At 36.7% G+C, this 27,555-nt stretch overlaps 1 long non-coding RNA gene across 1 annotated transcript in view; it reads right to left on the bottom strand.

Annotated features, from left to right (window-relative positions):
• Positions 1-27,555, bottom strand: part of LOC116156450 (uncharacterized) — a 55,976-nt gene that overhangs the window by 7,048 nt on the left and 21,373 nt on the right. The window contains exon 3 of the long non-coding RNA XR_004140265.2: positions 1,564-1,676. This is a non-coding gene — a long non-coding RNA (uncharacterized LOC116156450). The remainder of the gene's footprint in view (positions 1-1,563; positions 1,677-27,555) is intronic.

The raw sequence follows: 27,555 nt of genomic DNA, 5'->3' as shown, positions 1-27,555 counted from the left end.
ACATTAGATATAAATAGAAATAGAAAGTTTTGGGATTTAAACAAGCAGTCCAGCTACAGGGTTAGCTCTTAGCTTCTTCTGTGCTCTAATGGTTGTATGCCCCCAGCTGCTGGTCGTGGGACGTGTTGCTGAGTTAAGATCTGAGAAACACTGAAACAAACTATCAAGTGCACAAAAGCTCCTCTTCTTATGGACAAGATAAATTATGAAAGGTTATATCTAAATTGTATATGCTTATGTATGTTTATACCTAAATTTTGAATGTTTATATTGCCTTAGCAATACTGCATTATTAAATGTTTGTGCCTTTTCCTGGGTTTAGGCCGAGGCAATATACTTTTGTTCTGAAAAGTATGTTCAAATCTATGAAAGGTTGCAAGTTGCAGAAGTTTGTAAAATGAGGAGCCTCTGATTATGACATTTTTAAAGAACAAAGTAGAGGCTGGCTAGAACAACCTGTCAAGTAAACAAAGGCAATTAGATTTAGGTCTTGGACTTGAGGCAGAATCACATTTAATTAGAATTCCCCTTAATCACAAGCATGAAACAGCATAAGTAATCCTTTATACGCTAGTACTCCATTAGTGCATGCCTTTAAACTACTCTCAATAGTATATTAGATATTTGAGTTGGATAGATATTTAAGTAGATACTTGCATTAGTATTCAAATAAGAATCCAATTACTTCATCAAGAGAATAGTAAAATGTACAAAGAATTAGGAATTAGACACCTTATCTTTGGACCACAAATAAACCACTTAACAGCTGTGAAACATGGACCAAAAAAAGCGGACTTTTTGGGTCTCAGCTTCTAAAAACCTAATTTAATAATACCTACTCTTAGGATCATTATCAATATTAAATGAGATAAATTATGTAAAAGTGCCTTAGCAGTTTATACTGTGCCAGATCCACAATATATACTTAAAAGATCTCGACCCTTGTAGCCTCCTGCATTTTTTGGTTAATTATGTGTGTGTGTGTGCATATATATATATATATATATATATATATATATATATATATATGTAATATACAGTGTCATTCTTAATTCTCACAACTTCTAACAAATCTTCCCTGTTTCCTTATGGTGTGGTGCCTCTAACTTCTCCACTGGCTCCTCGTATTAGTTAAGTATAGGCTAAGGGGTTAGGAAAAAGAAACTCCAAAATAAAGAGGCATCCCGTAGGGAGAATGCAGAGTCAGGCTCCCTCTCCGGAAGGCCGTTGCCCAGAGACTCAGCAGTATTATCCCTCATGCGCAGTACCCATGTGTTGTTATGTAAGGATGACTTGCGCTACGCAAGCGGACCGGTTAGCCCATAGGTCATAGTTGGATGGGTGCAGGCTTTGTTTCCCTTGCTGTATGAGGCGGGCGGGACTTGGCTGCTGCCGCCACTGAAGCCTGTGTGCTCCTCCCCGCAATGAAGGCACGGCAGGGACACCTGCGGCTCTGCATCCGCGCGTGTTCTTGGGCCTGCCCGAATCCGTGCACCTGCCAGGCCTCCAGCGTCTCGAGCACTGGCAATACACATACTAAGATCAATGTTGTTTCTCTCTTACCTATTTTGTCTGGAGACAAGCTGCAGGTGTCTCTGGTCCATTCATGGGCTCAGGTTCCCTTCCCCTTGTTGCTCTTTCACTGGGTTAAGTCGCCACAACTTCCACATTCCAGCCTGTAGGAAGAAGGGCAGAGCAGGAGTGAAGTAAGTAAGACTTGCAGAGGTAGTAAAGATCTCTTCCACTCACGGACCACTGGCTATGGCTTAGTCACCTGTATGGCAACCCTTAGCTGTAAGGGAAGTTGAGAAATTTGGGCTCCAGCTGAGTCTCTATGTGCTCAGCTAAAACTTATTTCTGTGGAAAAAAGGAGTAACTTTTGGGGACCAATTAGGCGTCTTTCACACATCTCATCAACACTTAGGTCTATTCAAGTTTTTTCTACCTTAAAAAACACAACAAAGCAAAGTGTAGGGGAGCAAAATTTGCCACCCCAACATGTATCTGGCATGCAGATTATTTTGAGCTAAAATAAATCAAGACCCAGAAGACTCAGGAAGAAACTTTAACCTTCTCCCTAACTGCCTAAAACTGTAAATAGAGGACCTACTCCAGAAAGGGAACTATCTCCATAGAAAACTATAGTATGAACTAGGTGTGCAGGCAGGGAGGAACCCAGCAAAAATCTGTGAGCATTTCTGTGTGTCCCACTGTCTCCACACAGCCCAGCAAACTGTTTGTTTCCCCTACAAGTGCTTTCCCATTTTCATGTGAACTGCCTTCCTCCCCTCTGAAATCCCAAACCCTCAGCCCCCAAATCCTCTTTTGTCTTTAGTTGAAGATGATATGGAAGGTGAGGGTTTCTGCCATTTTGGTGAATTACTTAGTACTCTTGGTTCTCTCCCATGTATACATGTTATTAAATTTTTGTTACTAAACCAAACTTGGATTTACGTGCCCACCATGCAGCAAAGACAGTTTACTGACACCAGGTTGTGGTAAAGGAGAGCACAGCTACTGCAGGCACCAAGCAAGGGGAATGGGGAGCTCATTCTCAGAAGACCTGAGCTTCCTGGTGGCTTTTAGGGTTTTTAAAGGCAACATTTGGGATGAGGGCTGCAGGGTGCATGACTTTCTTCTGATTGGTTGGTGGTGAGGTAACAGGATGATGTTTTGGGAATCTTAACCCTCCGCTTTCTGGTTCCAAAGGGTCTGTGTTCTAGGGCGTCTGCTCAGTATGTAGTCACCATGCTTGACCTGGGGGTTGGGTAGGGGGGGTTCTTACTTCCTACAGAACAATTCAAAGATATGTGTCAGATTTTGTATAGCTTTTGAGAGGATCTAGGACTGTTTTAGCTCTGAATTATTGCCATTACTTTTCTGGCTTAACTGCTTTTCATTTGTTTCTGCATTTTCTCATTTCCTTAATTAGTAATTGCTTGTACTGCTCTTTGGAACTCGGGGAAGGTGTAGGATACTAAAGCCTTTTTCCTGCAAACAAGAAATGGGGGACACAGAGGGGTTTTATATGTCCAGGGAGGGCCCCACAGGGTGGTGCTTTGTTTCAGTCTCCCCTTTTTTTTTGATACTCCTCAATCCTGAGGGGAATATGGGTGGGGCAAGAAAGGGAATCAAGTATTGGATAGAGAGATATTAATCAAATTCATCAGGGAAACTCAGTTTTAGGGAGACTCGGTTTCAATTTTCTGTGATGTTCTCCTGTTAATCTGTCTCATGTCAATTTAATTCTTAGACCAGCCACAAAAAGCTAGAAGGATAGAGAAAAAAATTGCTTTCTCCCTGACAAAAGTTTAACAAAAATAAAAAACTCTTGCCTTTTTTCTACTTTACCTTCCATCCGCTATCTTACCTCATTGTTCTTCCCATTTGTAGCCAAACCTCTCCAGTGCTGTTTCCAGTCTCTCCCTCATCCCTACAGCTATCTGGTGATCCCCCTCTTCTTCCTACTTTACAAAACCAAATACTTCCTTCCATAGCTTATATAGATAATGAACTAAATATATAAATTCTATATTTAGGTGTGATTACTTCAGTCATTCATTGAAACATTATTGTGGAGTCGGACACATCTAGAGTTCTAGATGGTGAACTGCAGTCGTGGTATTCTCACTGAGGATGCAGAAAATAAACATAACACTCCATTCATGTTTGTTTTTCACCATATCCACAAGGACTAAGAGGGCTGGGCATTGTAATTTGATGAGGTCATGATTATCTGAGGCAAGGCAAGAACATAGATGGTGTGATGGCTAATTTAAATTGTCAGCTTGATTGGGCCACCAGATGCAGATATCTGGGTTAGACACTATCTTTGGGTGTGTCTGTGAGCGTTTTTCTGGAAGAGACTGACATGTGAATTGGTGGACTGAGTAAAGCAGATTCCCACCCTGACCCCTAGTGTGGGTGGGTATCCTCCAATCCTTTGAGGGCTTGAACGGAACAAAAAGGCAGAGGAAGGGTGTCTGTACCCTGCCGGACATGACCTGGGACATCCATCTGCCCTCAGTACTCCTGGTTCTCAAGTCTTCAGATTAGAACTGGCATCTACATTACTGACCTTTCTACGTCTCCAGCTTGCAGATCATGTGACATTTTAGCCTCATAACTACATGAGCCAGTACCTTAGGTCAGGAACCCCACTTTAAATTCTTCTCGGTAGTTAAGGGAGGGACAGCAGTTTCTCTTGAGTCTGTTGGGTCTCCATTGCCTTTAACTCAAAATAGCTCAAAATAGTTTAGGGAGGTCTGTTCTGAACCCCTACAGTTATAATAAAGCTCATTTATTCATGCATATATAGAGAAGTTGGCACTTGAATATGTATACTCCTACTGCTCCTGCTTCTCTGGAGAACCCTGACTAATACATAAGACAACTATGTCTGTTTTCCCTCCATTGTATTTCTAGTTTCTAGTATAGTGTCTGACACAGAGAAGGCACTGAATAAATACCTAATGAAAACATTAGATAATTATAACTGACCATATATTTATCTTATTGGTTTGACTTTTTTGGAAGCTCAGAGTTAAAATATACTGCCCATTTCTTGCAATTGTACATGACCTATGATATTCAATGTACGTGCACACAGATTTTCTTCTGACCGACTTAGTGGCAGCAAAGGTGTGGTGCAGTTCTCAGGTGCAAAAATAGAACTAATTCCTAAATACCAGCCTTGGAGATCCCCTTAAGCTATTAAAGCTTCAAGCTTTTCATCTGTAAAATGGGTATAACACCATGTACTTTCTACTGCTTTTGCAATGAAATCATATAAAGGAACTTAAATATCACAAGTACTCAGTATTTGTTGGTTTTCTAATCAATTGAACTATTTGGTCAGAATAAAGCTCGAATGTGTTTCTCCTCTTCTTCACAATAGTAAACATAAACAGTAAAAGTGAAGATATTTTTCCTTTTGAGATTTGTTCTCTTCACCATAGTTCTTTTCATAATATAATTCTTTTCACAATCGACCATTAAATGCAGTCAATTTACATGAAAGGATTCCGTGACCCAGAAGCATCTGTTTACATGACACGTCTAACACTTGCCTTTATACTGTCACTTCTGCATTTTTGCTTTCTGTTGAAGATCTATGTCTAGCCAGAGTTTCTTAGTAGGTGAGTAAGTTGGATTTGTTTGTTATGAGTACTATAGAATCTTCCCTCTCCTAGTTTCACTAAGTTTCCCAAACTCAAATTAAAAAAAAAAATTATGTGAAAAAATCTTATGGTTTGAATAAGTTACTAATGTTACTCCATATAGATGATCTTCTAATTCTATTCAACTTAAACTGATCTTTGGACTCCAGAAAATCTCCTTCTCTAGCTTTCTTTAAATGAGCATGGTAATATTTAATAGAATTCTCAATCTTGTGATGGTAATAGAGGAAGGTGTTTGTGATGCTGGAACTCCTCCTTTTTACATCATGCAGCAGAAAAGGGTTTTTAGCTTTCTTTACAAAAGACAAATCATAAAATGACAAAGACAAAGGAACAGAATGATCAGATCTGCTCTACATGTACATTTTAAAATGCAACTTTACAACCATCTCTGGAAAACACACCCCTTTATGGTCCCACAGTCTCCCACTTCAGTTTTCTCTGCTTGCTTTCTTTGCTCCTTTCTTCTCTTTCCTTAACAGTCTGCATGATCAGGGCAATACACTTGAAAACTCCAGTTGCCTGAATCAGTATTTCTATCTGTTTCATTTTGCTTAAATCCTTCTACACACTGTTGCAGACCCGCAGTCACATAAGCACTGTCACATGCTTTTCTGTTGCTAAGGGTAACACTACAGATGGCAAAAACTGGCTACTGTACGTCACATGTTACACACACAAACATGATGATTTGAAACAGCTTAAACCATTCAATAGCAGTTTGCCTCTAAGTGTTAGGATTTTATATGCATGTGATCACACGACCTTTCAAACACTATGCTGAATCAAGTTAAATAAAATGATTTCCTTTCTATGTTATTCTGAAAGTGATTAGTTGCCTTTATGACTAAGCTAGACATCATTCAAACACAATAAAAATATATAAAGTATATAATACACAAGGTCATGTGTAGAAAGGATATGGTCAAGTTCATATTACATTTGAATTTCTAATTTCTGTATCTCTGCCTGGTGCATTGTATTGTGCATGCTGTCTTTCTCTTGACTTTACCTTGAACGAAGTGCTTCAGACTTCAGGATCCCACATATATTTTAAAAGTACTTACTACTGAATATCCAGAAATAGATATACAAAAATATAAACATATGTAAGTAGATGACATTTATGATATAAATATATACATATGTAAATCATATAAACATAAAAGTATTCTTTAATTGATCAGAGATTCTCAGTGCTTAGCTTTGTCTGGATTTTGTTCTTTCTGAACAGCTGTCAATCATTTTGATGAATAAAATTGAACAGATTATCTTGGAAAAATCAGAATGTATTTTCATGCAATGAAAGTTGAGTCTCAAGTCTCTAAGGACAGAGAATTGAAAAGCTGAAGCAATTCTTCAGCTAATTAAAGTGAGAAAATGAAGCACATTACCTAATCTAATTCACTGAGGTATTACTGTGTTTTCACATTGCTATTGCAGGTATGAATTAATAATGCTACTAAAAAATCGAAACATCTGAAACCTCTAAACACTTCGGGATACAAAAACTAATTTTGGCTTTTGGATACCATTTATCTCTATCTATATTATGTCTGTGTTCTCCATTTTTTGGTGAAGTCAAAGGAACATGGATTTAAGTCAGAAATAGAGACTTGAATTTGTCTTTTCCCTGGCTGGAAATCTAACATGATGTTGGATTTTGTTTAACCCGAGTCTCAGTTTCTTCATATGTAAAACAAAAAAGAACAACACGGGTTTGGAACATCTACATGCAAATATATTTTTAAATGATACATTTTCACATACATATACATTGTTGTTAGGTGCTGGTTTATTGTGTTAGAACTTCAAGAGGTAGAGCTCATTCAGAAAAAAAAAATCAGATCAAAATGGAAAAAAAAAACAACAAACCAAAAGCAAACAAACAGAAAACAACAAATTAGCAACAGCATCATTTGAGTTTTAAAATAAAAATATCACCTGATAGCATAATTTGATATATCATCTAGCAGTAAATGTGCACATTTATTTGTCTTTATATGTAGTTGAAGGATCCATTTCAAAATACAACAAATAAAGGCATTTAAAATAAGGATAGAGTCATGTGCTCAATTATTGATTTATGAAGAATAGCATCATTCAGAACTCTGTTAGAAGCCATGCTTTTATTTTACCTTGCCTACCCTTGTATCATTTTCCGTAAGAGTCATTAACTAAAATTCAGAAAAATCGAACCACTTAATGTCATTCATTTTACTAATCAGTATGTGCCTGTTTTAGCTAATTGAATTGCAAATACTGGGAACAAAATATATATTTAAATGTTCGATTTAGTTATGCATAGAATCATATTTTGGAGAGATATAATGGTCTCAGGAGCTCATCCAGCCTTGTCACATGCTGCAAGTACTATCAATCACATGTGTAAATAAGACAGTCTGAACAAGATTGTGGAATGACTTGGTTCAAGACAAAAACCTTTAATGGAAGAAATGGGGTTATAATTAATATTTCTGTAATTTGCATAATTTTTTGGTGAAGCGCTCATTTACTTTTCAGGATTGTTTTCCTTAAAAAAAATTCAGATGATTCTACTTTGCTCCTTTTATACAGCCCCTTTGTTATTTTAACTAATTCACCTAAAATGTGACTGAATTTCATTGTGCTTTCCTTAAGAAATGCTCTCATTTTCTCTCAAAGGAGAAAAAACATAGATTTCAGTTGGGAATGTTACTTTTAGACACCGGTCACTGTGCAGCCACCTGAACTTAGTGGGAACTGTGGAAGTTCAAAGATCTTACCACACTCTCTTCTTTGGGAATCACTCTTTAGAGATTCTTGCTTCTGCCAGGAACACCATCTCTTTGCCTTCCCTGTTTTATCTCAGGTTAACTTAGACATGAGTCTTAGCCCCTTCAATAGTTTGCACAAGCAGTCCACTTGACTACAGATTTTATAGGCTTCAGGGCACTAAACTGGAGATTCAGGAGAAAAAGTCACTGTGGGAGACATGTCGTTCCCCCCACCTCCACTCTCTTTCCTCCTGAGTCCTAGCTTGGCCCCTCTTACCTCTAAAGTTCCCTCCTACGGTGCCTAATTTTTCTTCAATCCTGAAGAGCAAATGAGTTTCCTTTGGCCCTAAACTCCAATTTTCATTTTAAAACCCACGAAGGAGCTTGTTTTAATTGTATTCAAGTAAACTTAATTTTTCTATATTAACAGATTTCCTCATGTCACTTAAGAGCAAAATAAGCATAAAACTGGGAAACTAAGAATAGCCTTAATGTAGTAATTAAACTATTGGTCACCCTTAGTAGTGATGTTTTATCCCCCTCTTCTGTTTTCTCTCAGTATCAAATATTGTTTTGATCATCTGTCCCCCAATTCCTCTTCAAAAAGTCAGTATTGTAACTATTCAACTGGTGTGTACTTAATGTCTGCTGTTTTGCAGAACAGTTATTTGCTATGGAGATTATAGAGACATATAGAGCATGGTCGTTGACTTGAAAAAGATGAAATATGCTTAGGGAAATAAAATTTAACCACAGGAACAATTTGGAGAACAACAAGTAAGTACTATATCCATAGGATAAATCAGGCTTTCATTTTTTTCCCCAGGCTATAAAATGTTATTGAGTCTCTTGTTTTTGCAAGGCATTCTGCTTGATGCTTGGGATACAAGGCTGGAAAATATAGACATGGTCCTTGCCTTTGTGGAAGGCAACAAACATTAAACAAATAACTGCAGGAATTAGACAGCGATTAAAATGATCATAAGCACTGCAAAGTACCACATGCTGTGAGCCTCTGTAATAAAGAAGCCTAGTCTGGAGAGCTGAGAAGTGTACCGTGAGAAAGCTACATTTAAGTTGGAGGAATAGGTTGTGAGTGCAGAGGAGAGAAGAGAGTAAATCAGAGGAAGGGTATAGGAAAGTACTGATTCAGCCGTCCAGGGCATTTGAGGGTGACAGTGATCAGGGGTGAGGGTGAGGGGAATAGTGAGAGATGATGATGAAAAGTGGCCAGATTCTGTAGGATGTTGTAAGCCACATGCAGGATTTTGGATTCTAGCCTAAGTGTAGTTAAAAATCTATTGCCAGAGCCTTAAGCAGGGTAGTAAGTACTGTGATCAAATTTGCCTTTTAAAATGTCATTATGACTACTAAGAGAGAATGAATTATAGGTAGTGAAGGGGGCTATTCATAGTCTACGTGGTACAACATTAAGACATGGTCGGGATAGTGGCAGCGTTAACAGAGATAAATAAGGAAATTTAAATTGCATTTATGAAGTTGAATTAAGAGTTCCTGGTTACGGGTTGAATATGAGAGGTAAAGGAGAAAAAGTATCAGCAAAGGCTCTCAGATTCCTGGCAGAAGCACATACGTGGAATAATGGAAGAGTGAATTAGAAAAGGAAAGATTCACATTAGCTGGAGTAACTGAATAAGGATCATGCAGGATATGATTCAGACGGAGACACAGGATTTAGGTGGAGAAGAGGGGGCAGGGCCATTAGGGAAGGACATCTTTGCACACACTTGGTAACAGTGAACACGTCACTGGTATCGGACACATCTTTGGTGATCCTTATTTTTAGGCTTCAGTAGGCAGAGAAATTAGAATCCTTGAAAGTTAAAGCCTTGTTTTAACTAGCTCATAATAGGACCAAAATATATGCATTATATTCTCTTTGTTTTAAAATGTTCTTTTTTAAAAATTTTTTAACAACTGGAAAAGGAGCAGCAATAAATTCTACTTTAAAAAGTTACTGCGGTAGTTCAGCATGAGATCACTGAACTAGGCGGGAGGCACTGAGAATAAAGAGAGAGAAAGAGGTATGAGAACATTTTTAAGAAAAAAATAACAAAATTCAGTGGCCTAATACACTAGATTAAGAGAAGAATGGTTCAGACTTAACAACTGGATGACAAGAAAAATAGTACAGCTATGATTAAAGCAGGAAAGTTGCATGGCTCTTTGGGGAGCAAGATGAAATGTTTGGCTTTGGAAATGTTTAAAGCAAAATATCCAGTGTTTTATAGGAGAAATAAGGCTGGAGCTTAGGGAGGATGTCAGGTGGGTAAATTCACAGAAGAAAAGAAGAGAGAGAGAGAGAATAGAAGACTGAGGACTGGATTTAAGGTCCTAGTGGTCCAAAACTTGCTTTTAGCGTTTTCAATAATAGAGATAATAGGATTTGTATTTAAAGTCAGTAACTAGAATGGTAATGTTTTTTGACAGCTGCATATACACTCACTGGATGAGATTATAAATTAACTTGCTTAAAGCTATTTACTTTAGTTATTTCTGGGCATCGTGGCTTTAGTGAGGAGACATGCCAGATGTAATTTACATTATGTAGGTATTAAGGACAAATCTTGTGATGTTGCTGGCTTATGGTTCAGAAAAGTTTTTTTTTTTATTTTTAAAAAATTCCCTAAATTATGCTTCTTAATGATTACTTGTTCAACGGGGTTTTATTTTGGATTAATTAATTTCAGAACCTAATATTTTATGACTACACTTTACATGAAAGACATGAAGACTGTTAATTGGAGATAATTTGCTAACTATTGGTTCAACATAGGAAGCACTGTAAAACATATTTCTAGAACTTGTTTTCATAGTAATTCACTGTTCTTTACTGAAAATATTTGAAGTCAAGTAGAGTAAAATATCCAAGTGGTGTTGAGAATTTTAAAGAAAAATTTTGTTTAAAATTATTTGCAATGTAAGTGTATATTATTTATTAGCATATATTATTTATTAAATAAATATTTTATTTATTTATTTAATAAATAAATATTACTTATTAAAATAGATACCTCTTCTTCCTCCATTAGAATGTAAGAGCAGGAACAGACTATTGCACCTGTTTTTATTACAGACTAACAATGAGTTGCTCAATAAATAATAATTGAGCAAATGAATGCATCTTTTACCGTCTTTACTATTTCAATAAGAGATAAATAACAAAGCTATGAGATATTCATGTTTTATGAATTTTTATAATATGTGAGGCACAATAAGAAAAGATCATATTTCTACCTCAAACTAGACTTTTTTCCAGGAAGGTTTATTTTGAAAATTATCAAGCTTAAAGAAGAGTAAAGAATTTTACAGTAAATAAACTTGTACCCACCACCTAGATTCTATGATTAGCTTTTTACTATACTTGCTTTCTGACATAATTATCTAACCATCCCACTATCCGTCTATTAATCCATTTTTTGATGCTTTTCCAAATAAGCTGCAGACATCAGAACCTTCCCCCAAGTATTTAAGCATGTATGGCATAAACTAAAATTTTATAGAATTTTTTTTTTCTTTTGAGATAAATTTAAATACAATGAAATGCAAAAACCTTAAGTGTACCATTCAGTAAGCTGAAGTACCATTCACAGTACACACTCTTGTGCAACCCCAAATTTCTATCAAGATATGGAAGATTACTAGAACCCCAGAAGGGTTCTTCATTCTCAGTCAATTCTGTTCCCACCACCCCAGAAACAGCCATTGTTCTTTTCCCCCGGTTGATTAGTCTGTCCTGTTCTAGAACTTCATGTAGATCATGCAGTCTGCACTCTTTTGTGTAAGAGCCCTTTCACTCAGCACTACGTGTTTGAGATTCCAGTTTGTGGTTCCATTTAATTTTATTGCTGAGTAGTATTCCACTGTATGAATAAGCCACAATTTATTTTCTCTCTTCTCCTGTTGGTGCGTGTCTGGGCTGTTTCTAGTTTTAAGCTATAATGAGTAAGTTTCTACGACCATTCTTGTATATTTTTATGTGTGTGAACATGTTTTCATTCCTCTTCAGTAAATTCTGGCCCTCCAGGTAGGTATATGCTTAATGTTACAAATATTGCCAGACCTTTTTGCAACGCGGTTGAACCACTTTCCTTCCACTCCCGCCAATAAAGCATGAGAGCTGAGTTGGGTCTACCTTCTCATTCCGTTTGATGTTGTCAGTCTGTTTTTAATGTTAGACATTCTGACAGATGTAAGATTTGTTAAATGACACCTGTACTCCTGGATTCTTCTCCTATAGGTCACAGACACAGTGTTTCATTCTGGTTAGAAAGACACGCACAATCCTAAGAAACTGATGATTCTTTTCCCCCTTCCTTTATGCCCCCATCTGCAGGACACCACAGACAGTCTTAGAGGGTTTTGTTTTTTGCTTTTTGGGTTTTTTTTCTCTAAGAATCACAAGGGAACATGAAATAAGGAACTTACTCTACGTAAGGCTGCCCCTCCTCAGACTCTGGACTCCCATTAGGATTCAAGAAGGAGCCCAGAAGATCTGTGCCCTCCATGTGAGACCACCCCCTGCCGGCCTCGACATCATCACTGTCCAGCAAAGACGGGGAGCCCAGAGCTCTGCATGTTCCTGGCGAAGAATATCTCCTTCCCTCTCCTGAACACTCTTCACAGCCTCAGCATCACCAGCTGCCTAGAGATGATGAGAACTCCTTTTATCATGTCATAAACATGGGATTACTTCCGTCACAACGAGGCGGTGAGGACATCTAGGCTGTTTCTCGTCCTCTCAGCTCCATCCCCGTGTGGTCCTATGGGCAGCGAGACAACTATAAGACAACACGTGTTTTGTTTGCTGTTTGGATCCTGCACTAGGATATAACCTCCATCACAGCAGAGATTTTTTTTGTTTTTGTTCACTGCTGTATCCTCAGTGCCTAGAGTCCCTGACACATTGTACATGTTTAACAAGTATTTGTTGAATGAATAAATTGCCTCTGGCAAAGAGTTTCCTGTCCTGCAATGGGAAAAACTTTGATTCTTACATGTAAATGAGAGACCCAAATATAAAAGTGTTTCCTGAGGGCCACATGTGGCTGCATGTAGAAGAGAGCAAGCATGCAGATAGGCGTAGGCCTTGGCTAATGGGATAGTTTTGCAGGAGCAAAAGAACCTAGCATTAAGTGGCAGACCTCACTGTACACTCAGGGGCTGCAAGATTAAGGAAGAAGCCACAAAAGAGAAGAGAGAAGCATTTGCTCAGATAGAGGGAACCACATATAAATAAAGGAGCTTATGAAGAATGCACAAACATAGCTAAAAGGGACGTTGTCGGTTTTAAATACCTGGTAAGTGCATACAGGATGAAGCCAGGATACAAGAACACCCACCAAGTAAGCCCTGGCTCCCTCCCCTCACTCTCCTGCTTCCCTCTATTTCAACTCAGAGGAATCAGAGCTGTAATGAAAAGGAGAGCTGGTACCCAAGGCAAAAGGAGAACTGGCTATAACCTGGAATGAAATCAACAGCTTTGACTCATACATAGAACCAGATGTTCTAAATATTCAACTGATGCTCTTTCGTGATTTAAAGAGACAGGAAAATTTAATTATCTAAAGATAAGGTGTAAAATCACGAGATTGACCATATTTTCATCCAGAGGCAAGAAAGAACTCCCCTACAGAGGTAAAAACAAATATGCTTTCTGATTACTTTTTATGACACCCACTTGTTCAATGTATTGATTACAAGAAGGACCTCCAAAATCCAGAGTTACAGAGGTCATGACCCAGTTCTTTACCCTGGTGATGTGGTAGAGTCTATCATGGAAACAAGGTTTCAGAATAGAGAGATTTTTTTTTTTTTTTTTTTTTTTACCGTTTTACTATAGAAGTACAAGCTTGCTATATTCTCTTCTATGATTCAAAGAGAGGATTACACTCAGGTATATGTGGACTGACACTATATTTTTAAAGTAATTTTTGGATTATGTATTTTTGGTAGTTAAGATTTCCTTAAAAAGTAAAGCAGTTGTCAGCCTGTGCTTTGACACAAGATAATGAAAGAAATTTGTTTTAATAATGCATTTTAAATCAGACAACAACTAAGCCTCATCAGACAATTGTTCTGATTTATTAAACTCATCTTCCTACATATGAACTAACAGTTGAGAAAATACAGAATACATCTAACATCTCGAAACTGTTCTCAGAAGAAGTAAATTTATGAAAGATAGGTAGATTGATAGATAGGGGAAAAAAAACGTTTAGAGTAGGTTTGATCTGATTAATAAAAACTTCTAGAAGATGGGAAGAAACCTTAAAACTGATAACCTCCCATCACAAATTAGGACTGCTTTAATTGATCTTCCATCCACCTGGGATGGACAATGTCTTAATCTCTACCCAATTCTTCTAACTCTCCCTAGGATGGAAACGGTCATCACCTGGGTAAACATTCCTTGCACGTTACATCTCTGTTGGACATAGCCAGTTCAGAGATGACGTATGCTGGTACCCATGAGAATCTTCCACTGGGAGATCAAACAAGACTAGCAAGGACTGGGGTTTATTGTGTGAGTGATAACGGGATTCCTAGCTTTTCTTTATTTTCTCTACACATCAATGAATGCTATTCTCCATTTTTTTTGTAAAAGTACATGGATAATACTAGATAGTATAGTTTCACCATAGAAGTGAACCAAGGAGAGTTAAAAATCACAGAAGTACTTTCAGAAAGCATTCAAACACTATCCCCAGAGATCACAATCCTCAGTAATCCGGATGTACCAAATTTCAGCTAGAATAACAATGAGCGTGGTACTTGGTTTCCAAAGGTAGCAGAAGCCAATTCCATTCATCTCTCCCACCTGCTGCCCCTCCCCTGAGGAGGTGAAGGTTAGGTCCCCTGCCGTTGAATGTTGGCTGCGCCTGTTGCCACTTTAACCGACACAGTGTGAAGGAAGGAGTGCTCTAGGACTGGTGAACTCCCAAATTTAAAAACCTTGCCTTGCCACTCCCTCTTCATTTTTTTTTAAAGCACTGATTCCAACATGAAAAACATTTAGGTAGATCTGCAGAAGGAAGAGAAACTGGGTAGAGGAGCAACCAGGAGCCAGACATCCAGTCACAGGAGCCATTTGACGATACTTGATTCCAAGTAAGACCAGTTAAGTGCCTATCTGGGCCCCACCAACGCAAAGAATCTGAAATACAACAAAACCATTGTTGTTGTAAGCCGCTATATTTTGGGTGGTTTGTTACACAGCAATAGACAACTGAAACAATAAAGATATAAATCTTGCCTTCTCCTGAATGTATTGAATTCTATGTCTTGTTTCAATCAAACAAATCTACCTCTGCTGAGGCCTTAAGTATCAATGACTTTTTAAACTGGCTCCTGAGTTTCACATGTGACATCTCATTTACCTAAAGCACATCCACAGGAAAATCTTCATCCCCTATACACCATGACAAAATCGACTACAATCTCCCCTTTTCCCTGAGACCAACAACCAAACTGAGTGAACACCCACTCTAGTTACGCACATCGCTATCAAACAAGGCCATGTGGAAGCCGGCAGCCTGACAGGACAAAGCCATGAAAGTTTACCCCACTTGTCTGGAGACTGCGTATCAGAATTAAAAGGATGATACCATGCGGTTGCACTTTGTGCAGATCTGAACCTTGTAAATTTGAGCTCATGTGATATAAAATACCAAGTCTCACTTTGTGATACAAATCCCACAAATAAAAATAACTCTTACGAATCACATGATTTCAGAGGTTACTGACTGCTCTTTATAAACTGAGTTTACATTATTGCCACATGATGGGGCTACATTAGCTGGTGAACAAAAGGTCTATTATCATCAGGAAAAGATCATCCGGAAGTGTCTGGGTTTTCAACTAGGCAGGCTGTGAGAAGTATGATTTCTTCTGTAAAATTCACTACCCTGAGTATTTCAAGCTTTGGTGCCTAAGGTAAGAATGGAGAGGAGTCAAGAAGAGAAAGAGACAGCTTTCAACACATTTTTCGAAAACTCAATTGCTCTTTGTCTACAGAAGCACAACACAAATGTTTAAAGGCATCTCTTGGGATTCAGGAGATCTGAATAAACTCGAAATCTAGTTCTGGCACTTACCAAATAAGTGATGTCAGGTACCTTACTTAGCCTCTTTGTAAATACTTCAATAAATGGGATTCGTTCATTCTATTTCATTCATGTATTCATTCATTCTCTAGTGAGTGTTTCTGAGTGTCTGTGATGAACCAGGCATGGTGCAATAAGAATAGAAACATGAATACATCATGATTGTTGGTATAATAGGGCTAATAACATAGGGAACAGAAATGAGTGTAATAATCACTAGAATATACTTTACTTTAAAGTTTTATAATTTCGATTCCTTTTGCTGTTCTTACACAAACTGAAATTCAAAATGAAAAAGACAAGCTGCATATTGACTTCATTTCTCTCATAACCTTGAAGCTATTAAGATATCAACACACTTTCAAAATAGACTGCTTGCTTTGATAGCATAACAGCATCCCTGTATAGCTCTGTAATCGTCAATGAAATGCTCCATAAGCTATGATATAATCACTGTGCAGAGATATTTTTCTCTTGCAATACTCTGTGGACTTGTAGAATGGCCTCCACATAGGTTTGAACACCTCCACATTGGTGTTAAAAAACTGAATTAGAACACTTTAATAATGTCAAAATTCCTCACACTTCACTTTTGTTAGCAAGAACATCAGTTTTCACTCTTTTTGTGGAATCTAAAAAACAAAAAACAAAATAAAACAAAAAAAACACACAAGGTCTTGGGGATTTAGGAGAGGTGGGAAGCGCCTTGGGAGAGGATTTGTCATATGTTTCGGGTTTCACAGTGGGGTCTGCAGACTACCTGCTTCAAAAATCTTTAGGGGCTTGTTAAAAAAAAAAAAGTAAATTGGAAGGTTTATCCAGTCTTGGTGAATGAGAATTTTTGAGGCAGGTCTTAGGACTTTTTTATTTTAAGATGCTCCTCTTGTTGATTCTTACCCCAAACTCTGCGGATCACATGTTCTAATCCTGCCACCTTATTTTGCAGATGAGAAATCTGAGGCACAGAGAGCTTAAATGACTTGTTAAGTAGCTTAATAAAGTTTTTTTTTCTCTAAAAACCAAAGAAACAAAGAATGGTACTTTTGAATAGAGTCTAAAATGGAAAAGAAGAAAAATAAAAAGGTGTGAGAAAAACAGAGGACATTTTTCACAGTCTGCTTTTCCCACGTTTGGATCTATAATGAGTGTATTTATTCCTTTCCATTCTCCTTGGAAAATTCCTTTAGCTGTCCATGATTCAGCTGGAATTTTAAATGCTGTTGACCTAAAGTCAGTTTCAAATCATTTGACAAGTAAGACAAGTAAAGTCACAGTAAGTCTGTTCTCTCAGCATGTATCATCTGAGGCTGAATACACCACACAATCAAAACAAAGCAGAAACAGGAGGAGGAAAAACATTTTGGTACAAACAACTGAATATATTTCAAGTCACCTGTCTCCTAGGAAATCTGGGTGACACAGTACGCACTTATTAAAATCATCCTAACACTACTAGTTTTAGTTCATAATTATCTATCTTGAGATAGTTATTATACGTTTTTTGGAATTAATCATATAATTGACTAAAATATCTTAGTCTTTAAAATCTATCTATGAAATCACCATTTACAGCTAACTCACTAGGTTCTGCTTTAGTCCATACTATCCTTATTTTTGATTAATAAGAATGTAATATGTACTTCACAAACTAGGTAAAACTGATGTTTAATGATGGCCCAAGCCATAAAGCAAGCTTTGTTGAAGGAAATTTTGAGTGTGTACTAAATTTGTACAAATGAAAAATACTTTTAATACTGCTAATATATTTATTCTTACATTCCTATTGAGGAGCTAAGCATATTTTGTAGCTATGTATGTATATGTTTTACCATCTTGGATCAAGATAAGTTTCCTTCCAGGAAAATAGAATTTTGAAAGTCTTGCCCTTTGGAAAGAATGTCATGCCAGTTATTTACAATACCTCCTTCAGGGGGAATGAAGAAAACAGTATATTTAAATTAGCTTAAAGGCAACTGTGACTTGGACAAAGAATGTAGGTGTTAGTAATATTATCCCATCTGGATTAGGGTTTCATGCAACATTGCTGGTAGAAATTAATTTATACTTGATGTTGAATTCTTGATGAAGTTTTAACTTGTCAAGAGTTGTAAGCTTATAAATGTGTGTTTATGGTGAAATTTTCTTCAATTAAGCCTCATAATGCTCTAGGTATTTTATTGTTCTGAAAAGGAGATCTCTCGAACATGTTGTTTCCTGTACCCACAGGCTAATCTTCAAAGTGTACATTCATAACTGAACATTAGCCTACAATTTTGAAATAAATCCTGTGGCATTCATTAGTTAAAACTTGTGTTATTTCCTGTACAACACAGTTTTTGTTGACATTTTTTGGAGTATAAAATGGAATTAAGGCCTTTTTCATGCCCTTTTTCTTAATTTAAAAATGTGAAGAAATCTGACATTAAACAAGATTACCAATGGAAATAAAACTAGAAAGGTTGATACACAGGTACTTCTAAAGAGCCAAGGTAAAGATCTAGTACACTCAACATTATGCATTCATGTAAGCATTTTATATCTCAAAACAATCTTACTTGGAGTCTTTTACTCATCTTCCTTGAAATAAAAGTGTATTACTGCAATTAAATAATACAGCAATATGTAATTTTTAAATGTTAACCATAAGATTTAACAACAGGCTACTCAGGATACTGAACCATAAAACTTAACTAAATATGGGGAGGTATTAGAATTGTAAAAAGAATTGCGAAAACAATGATTATGCTATACTCCTTATGGGGATGAACAGTATGTCATTCTGAGAAGCATTTCCCCACCTAGTATCAAAAAACCAAAACCTGTTGATGAAGTCCTAAAGAAGTATTATTATTACTTAGATTTATTGAAAGGCTGCTGCATTTTGTGCACTGTGCTAATACTTTAAAATATTTTTGTTTGTCTTTTTAAATTTCACAGGAGCCCTGTAAGTTAGCTATGTCAGAGATTAAAAAATTGTGCTAAAACAGGTAAAAATAAGTAACTTTCTCAAAAGGGCATAGTTGATAGGAGGCAAATCTAAAATTTGAATCTGAGCCTGATTCCAAAGTTCACAAAAGGAAAATACAACTTTAAAATATAGGCATTAACTTTTATGGCAATTAATTTGAAATAAAAATATCAATTCTTTATATTATAGGCACTTCTTCAAGGAAAGGCTCTTCTTACACCAATGGGAGTTATCCTGACTGTGAAAGTAAATCATAGTTTTCATCACGACATAGCAGTGAGGCAGCATAACATAATGGTTAGAAATGCTGACTTAGAAGATGCCTTCAGGAGTCTAACAAGCTAAATTAAAACCCCAGCTTCACTGTTTACTAATTGTGTGACCTTGGGCACATTACCAATGTCTAGGTGCCTCAGTTTCAATATCTATGAAATGGACCTATTAAAAATACTAATCTCACAGAGATATGGAGGATTAAGTGAGTTCATTCGTGTCAAGTTCAGTGCCTCCAGAGAGTAAGTGGGTGTGTGCATGTGAGCTACTGTTCTGTCACACAGTGCATGTATGGTTCATGATTGTGACGTTACAGAGTAGGATAAGCCTTCATCAGATTAGGAGAGAAGGTGAAGGAAATTTGGAGTTGGAAAAAAGAAAATAGGTAATTTAGCCAATTAATGGGCTAAAGAGTGAACAATAACTCATAAAAGCAGCAGACAGAGCTGATTATGGTATTCATATTTAGTCTAGTAAATTTAATTTATTCAATAAGTATTTACAGAATGAAGTTTGCATGCCAGGCACTATGTTAGATGTAAGAAACTTCAGAGTGAGGGAAAGAGGAATGGTATCTAAAAAAAAAAGAAAATCCTGCCATATGCAACAACATGAATGAACCTGGAGGACATTATGCCAAATGAAGTTAAGTCAGCCACAGAAGAATAAGTCCTGCATGATCCCACTTATGTGAGGAATCTAGAACCGTCAAATTCATAGAAACAGAAAGTGGAATGGGGGGTTCCAGGGGCTGGAGGTGGGGGAGGGAAGCAGGGAGTTGTTCAGATTTTCACTGATACAAGATGAATAACATTGTTGTACATAGTCAACAACACCTTATTGTGTACTTATATTTGTTAAGAGGGTAGATCTCATGTTAAATGTTGTCTTACCACATTTTTTTAATTGAAAAAGAGATACCACCTCTGCCCTTTTAAGACTTGCAATCCAGGTTTGTATCAACAACAAAATTAAGCTCAAGTCAAAAACCTTTCTTAGTGCAGCTATGAAGTTGAGATTCACTGAGGTCTCTACCACCTGCTCAGTGCAGTTCATATCTACTGAAACTACTTATTTCTGCAGTTTAATCTAAAGAAAAACTGTCTTCTGAATAAGCCTGAATTTCAGTGAATATAGCATGAAATTACCTGAATATAAACCACACAATAGATTCAGGACAGTAAAGAAGAGTAAAATATATGGGCCAATGTGGATTTTAGTCAAATAGCAATTGACAGTACGGTAAAAAATTAAAGATAGCAAAGATGAAAAATTATCAAATGCCTAGGCTAGAATGTTATTTTACTTTCATCCTTACTTTCAAATGATATCTAATTTCCTATAATCTTATAGAATAAAATTGGATATAAAATTATGACCATTTCTATCATTTATACAGAAAAAATCCAAGTTGTATCTATCAAGTGGAGATTTTAAAAGTTTCAGCAATTTCTAACTGAGAAGAGAAAGCGGCTAGAAACTGACCCTAATGTTAGAAATGACAAGGTGGAAGTTGGAACTACCAAATTAGATCAGGAACACAAGAATCTCTCTCATCATTGGTTGTCTTTTGGTTTTAGGTTGTGAGAGTCTAGCAGAGATTGCCAATGTCCATCAAACATCCAAGTGTTCCCTTGTAGTTCAGAGATCCCACATGTCTAGCTGGGTAAAGGTGGTGATTTACCCAATCTATTGGAATGGGAAGTGAAGTGATGGGTCACTCTGGTTTAAAGCAGCCAAGGGTAAGTGGGTCTCTTTGCATCATTTTCTTTTCTCTTCTTTGAGCTGGAGATAATTTAAAGAAGGTAGAGATGCAAGGTGGAAACAGTCTGGGTTCTTCAGTCATTACTCAGAACAGAGTTCTTATAGAAGAACCACCTGAATCATGCTGGATGTGAAGTGAAGGAGAAATACACCATTCGTGGTAACCTCTACAATTGAGGGATTGTTTTTTGCAGCAGCTGGCATTAATTACCTTGGTTAATATAGAGGGTTATTATCATTTATTTTAATCCAAATCTCAGGATTTCCCTGGGGAAAGCTTTTAGTCCTTTCTGATAACTGCCTTCCTAGCCTTTGTGTTACTATGGCTGTATGATTTCTTTGTATCATTTCTGTTAATCACTAGGTAGACTCTGACCATCTATTTTAGATGATGGATCTCTCTCCCCCTTTAAATTCCCCCTGCTTATCCTCATAAAATGGGGGGAAAAAATGGAGTTCTGATGACATCATATGGGGTTTTATTTTACTCTGTTGCTTTAGAGTTCAGCATCCTTTCAGAATTCTTGATTTATGTATGTGCTCTGACAAACAGCATTCCCCATTTAGCTCAGTTCCTTCTTCCCCCCAAATATCAAAAGATACGAAGTGAATTCTTCTCTGTCAATGCAATCTTAATTAATATCTAGTCTAACACATTTGACACCATAATCTTTAAAATATTCTTTGTAATTGACCCCAGCAGTTACACAGAGATTTCCCATCTTGACCTAGTTATGACCATAGGAAAGGCTCTAACCATCTAGAGTAAGGGGACAGCATTTGTGTTTACATCAAATTTCTACTGGAGGTAAAGTCGATAAAAAGAATAGAAGAAATCAGTCCTTCAAAATGGGTGGAACATAGTATGTCTGCAATGGTGCAGTAAGGACAATAAAAATCCATTTCAACATAAGAACTGTGAGAAAAATATCTATAATTGTTAAAAATCAACTTTTCAGAACTTTGGGAACTAACCAAAGACCTGCAACAATCTGAGAAGTATTTATTCAAGATATGGCAGAATCTTGATTAAACACATTTTAACTTGCCCTCTCCCAGCTCCACAGTAGCCTTAAAAACTAGCAGCCTCACAATTATGATAATTGTTAAAAACAAACAGCCTGGCAAGCTCTGGAAGTTGGCAGACCAGGTCTGGGGGCACCTCAAGATCCTCATCCCCTGAAAATAGTCACTATTTACTTGTCTGGTAGCTCTCCAGGAACTCCTGGAAAAGCCCCATTCATAAGAGATGAGGGAGAAATCTTAAAACATATACCCTCCCATCACAAATTGGGGCTGCTCTACTTGGTCTTCCACCTAACCAAGATGATGTCTTAAACTCTCCTGAATTTACTTGTCCTGAGGACGGGCAAGATCATGACCTGGATAAGCATTCTCTCAGTCCCATCTTGGGCAGGCATGCCTCAGACAGGAAGAATGCCTGCACCCACGAGAGAGATCCACTAGGATATGTCCCTAGAGATGTCTTCTAGTTTTCCTGATAATGTTGTTGCCAATAGTATTGTCTGTTCTTTCAGGTTGTGGGACGTTCCGAGGGCGAGTTCAAACCAAATCACCCTGAAGCTCTCTTACAGAGTTGCCAAAGTTGGCTCTAATAAGCCATGTCATTGGGATCTAAAATATAGATTTCAGATGTATTTTCCTAAAACACAACTAAAGCCATCTTGCTATGTCTTATGCAGGTTATATCACAGTCACCAGCCATCACCCATGGACAGTACATTATGACTTTCATCTGTCTGTGGACATCTGCTCTCTGATCTGCCTGGAGAGACCAAAGGCTACAACCTGACCAGGACCTACATATCATTTCTAGATCTGAACCAGTTCTAATTCCTGAAACACTCACTGAACAGATGAAAGTAATATTATCATTAACTTAGACTAGTGATGCTCAGTAACGGAGGCACAGCAGAACAGCCTGAGAAGCAACAAGTACTAATTAGAGGCTATGGAAGTGAGACCCTAGTATCAGTAGCTGTAAGAAAACTTCCTGCTTATTCTAATATGCTGCCAGCATTGAGAATGAGTGGCTTAGACTACTCATAGTGCCTAACTGGAACTAAGATAAATCTTATAGACCACTGGGCTAACATTTCAGAAAGAAAAGTTATGAATAATTAGAGGTGACCACGAGTTCAATACTCTACTTTAAAAAACATTACTTTAAATTATCTTTGATTTATTACTTTAAAATATCTTTGATTTAATAGTGTGTATTTACCCAGACAAATGTTTGAAAAAATAATCCAAATAAAATGCTCCTTTCTATTTCTTTTTCACTAATAATTCCTACCACATATCTTAGAAAAAAAGTAAACTACATCATAAGAATGTTTGAACATTTCAATCCATTTAGAAATCTTAATTTTGTTTCACATAAGTGCCTTATAATAGGATATGGATAGTAAACTAATTTTTTCCAACTATGGCTTTCTTAATCTTTCTAACATTTGATTTAAATTTTTGAACTTGTACAAATTTGCCTGGAAGCATGATTTGTTTTTTAAAATAAATGCGTACCAGATTTGTTGGGCTATGTTTATAGCTTAATTAAAATAGGAGAAAAAGGATATTTATAAAATGAAAGAAAAGTATCAGCACAATCTGATAAACACAATATTGCTCCACTTTAAGTCTACATTAAGTTTACTGCAGTGGTATTTTTCACTTCCTCATGCGGTCAATCATTTGAAAAGTAACATAAAATATAAATAGTGTAAACACGGAAAATCACTGTATGGATAGACAGTTTTATTTGGTTTTATATGTGCTGATTTGATCAGTTTGCATTTGCTGATTACACAAGTATTCTATTAATCCTAACATCCTTAACAATGGATTTTAACTAAAGTTATTAAAGAGTGGCCTGATTTTCAAAATGAAAATGGCAACTGTATTTATCAATCTTTTGATGTTGTATCAGGAAGGATATTATACTTTCACTGTTTCCAATACCTTCTGTTATTTCCAGCATCTGTGTCTAGACACAACATATTTGGCTGCTGAAAATGTACAACACAAAAAGTACAAAAGTTAAGGTGCCAACAGTAGGTCATTTAAATATGTTAGAGATCGTGGCTACAAATAACCGTGGCAAAAAGCACTAGGTAGTGTTGTTAATAAATCTATCCTTTTCAGGGATACTGGACTTGGCAACAGATTTGTAACAATATTTCCCCTCACCCCCTTTCCCAGGGTAATTATTAATCACCTAATTTGTTTTTTATCAAATATCATTTACAAGGTTTTATTTCTGACGGACAACATGTATTCCTACCAGAGTGACACCTAGATATTTGCCGCAATGACTATGGAGAAATGTGTTGGGTATATGAGAAGACATGCTTATTTTCTAATGCTGACTTAAAAGCTGGTAACAAAGTTGGATTTTATAATATCAATCTTTTACTACTGTATTGTCCAGATAAATAATATCTCCATGTTGTGCTATCTACAAACATCTGTATGTAAAATTGTACTCAGTGTCCAGTTTTAGGCAATAACAGTTTGGGAATGGGATCATAAAATCACTCTAGTCTATGGGTTTAGAACACGAGGTTAGGAACACAGAGTATGCAGAGAGAATCCTTCTGAAATTGGATAAGAAAAGGATGAGAATTACACATACAAATGAAAGAAACTTCAGAGATCATATTAACACAGTGCAGGAACGCATAATTCAGATGCTGTTTAGTACCACTATTATGTTGATCAGGGAAACTGACTTTTTTAACACAGTCCTCTGTTTTCATTTCCAGCAACATGTCCACCATCACAAAATACTGCTGTCAATTCCAAGGAACCAAGGGGACTACTTTTAAGGGTAAAAGATGTCCTAATATTTGCTATTACTTTATCATAGATTCATATGTGTCCTTTGGTGAATTAAAAGTAAGTTAAAAGTCATAATTCCTAGCAACTTTATAAATAAGTTTCCAAACTAAACCAGTGTAGAATAAATGACTTCAAAGTTTATTCTAGAGTTAACTCCTCTGTCTTTATGCTTTGGTGCTGGTTAACATTATCATTCAGCTATAGACTTTACATGTCAGTTTTTTGTATCCTAAAACTTTATGTGTTTGCAATAAAATTATCCTAGGACTTAGGAATATTAGGATTTCCCCCCAATTTTAAAATATGTGGACATTAAGGACATAATTCTTCCTTAGAACTTATCTTCCCCATTCACATCCAGGCAAATCGCTGCAACAACTAGAGAAACCTTCTGATACAGAAATAAATAGTTCTAATTTAATTATATTATTTGCCAGTTTGATCAAATGAGAATAAAAATATTTCTCAATGGCAGGTAAATTACCCTAATTTTTTAAGTGGTTCAAATAATATCCAGCCACTAATTTGGGATCATTTCTCAAAAGTTTAAGATACACAAACCTGGACCAACATGTTAATGAAGTGAGATAGAAATATGATATGCTGAAATTAGCCAATACACTGAAAATTCAGAAGCAAGAAAACTCATGGCTTCTTTTTCAGGAAGATAAAAGAGGTTCCACATTGTTGAATCAAAAAGTAGTGCAGTACATGGGAAAACGAGAAGGTTGATTTTAGAAAAGCAAGATATGGAGGCAGAACATGAGAGGTAAAAGGCTGGGGCTTGAACTATGAAAGGATCTGTAATCACTGGCCCAGGGAGAGGGCACTGGAGGGCTTTAAGCACAAAGAGACATAATTAGATGTATATTCCAGGAATGTCGTGTTGATATCAGCATGGGGGGATTTCATTAATAAATGCATATCCTTGTGTAATTTTAAGGCAAAGAAGGTATCACAAATCAAAATCATAGAGTGTTCAAAAATATGCAACTGATTAGGCTAAACTTTAGTGAATATTGGCTCTTTAGTTTCAGAGGGGAGACACCTTCATTTTATTTATTCTATGGATTTTTTTGCTTACATTTGGCTGTCTAGGGCTATCAGTATATTGCACTCTAATTGTTTTTCGTTATTTCTCACTCTCTTACTAGTTGATGATTTCTTTCCATTTTCAAGCAAGGACCATGTCTTATATATGAAACCTGTTATACAATATACCCTCTGAGTCATGGGGTTCAAGAACTGTTGAACAAACGAATGAATCAGTCAATAAACGTTCCAGCCAGCTGCCGGCTTGCAGCAGTTGAATCCAACACCTCCCTAAGCACGCTTAGAGTTTGCCCAACCAGTGGGTCTTTACTCAGCGTCCCAACTTCCTGCTGCTTTTCCATCTATTCTCTAACACCACCTTGTATCTACAGGTAGGCAAAGAACCAATGTTTGTGAATTTTAAAGTATTTTTATGAAAACAAGTGAGATTAGACATAAAACTACTCACCACATTAGCATCCCAATACAGTCTTTTTTCCATAGAAGAGGAAGTAGTAGAGCTTTAGTTAAGATAAGAATGTCATTTCGCATAATTCTGTTATATATCCATGGTGTTGTGTCCTGGCAGGGAAGAGAGTACCAGCACCAACGAAAAGTGAATGGGAACAGAACAGGTGTATAGAGGTCTGATTTCGTCAAAGGGGAGAAGCTATTTATTCTGTTTTTTTCCATAAACCTGCAGAAGGTGTCCCCTCTCAGAAAGTAGCCCATGGCCCAGACTTTGATCTGTACCTGTTGGAAGATCAGACTAATAATTTATCAAAAGTGGCACGACAGGAGATATTTCCTTTTGAATAGCAAATGCTTGAAATAATTAGCCTTTAACTTTGAACTTCTATATTTGATCAATAATAATGAGAAAAGCTCCTTGATAATTTTTCTATTATTATTTCTTGCTTCTTCCATGTGCATTGGTGGTGATGTTTTGGTTTTTCTAGTAAAACCTCATGATTGGAAATAAAACAATAAAAAATAAGCAAAAATCTAAACACAATATAATTAGCTTTCATTTTAATAGACATTGAACTTTTAGAAAAAAAGACCCTAGCATTTGCTATTTGTTCACATAGACATTTATTTACTTCACACATTTTTATTAAGTGCTTACTGTGAGTCCTGCATCCTCTTCATTAAGAGACACATCAGTGGGCAATACAAGAATCTTAGGTTCATGAGCATAAAAAGAAAAAAATAAACATAAACATAATTAATAATAAAATAAGTACAGTTTATTAGAATGCAACAAGTGCTATGGAATAACAATAATTAGAGCAGAGTAAGAAGACTCGAGAGTGCCAGTTCTGAGAAGTAGGGTGCAATTTAAGAGAGAATAGCCAAGGATACTTGAGCAGAGTTGGAGATGAGGACATTTGACTTGCGGATATTTGGAGTAAGAGTGTTCCAGGCAGAGGGAACAGCTACTGCAAAGTCCCTACTAATGGTGGAACATGACTGAGATATTTGAGACAGGAGGGAAGCCAACATGGTGGAATCTGAGTGAGCAAAGGGGATGGACAAGGGAGAATTGTACATAAGCTTGTGTAGTGTATTAAGGGGTGGAGAGAAAATCATGGAAG

This window comes from Camelus dromedarius, chromosome 11 (genome assembly GCF_036321535.1).
Source record: "Camelus dromedarius isolate mCamDro1 chromosome 11, mCamDro1.pat, whole genome shotgun sequence".
Taxonomy (NCBI): domain Eukaryota; kingdom Metazoa; phylum Chordata; class Mammalia; order Artiodactyla; family Camelidae; genus Camelus; species Camelus dromedarius.
This window is presented reverse-complemented; position numbering and strand designations above follow the sequence as displayed.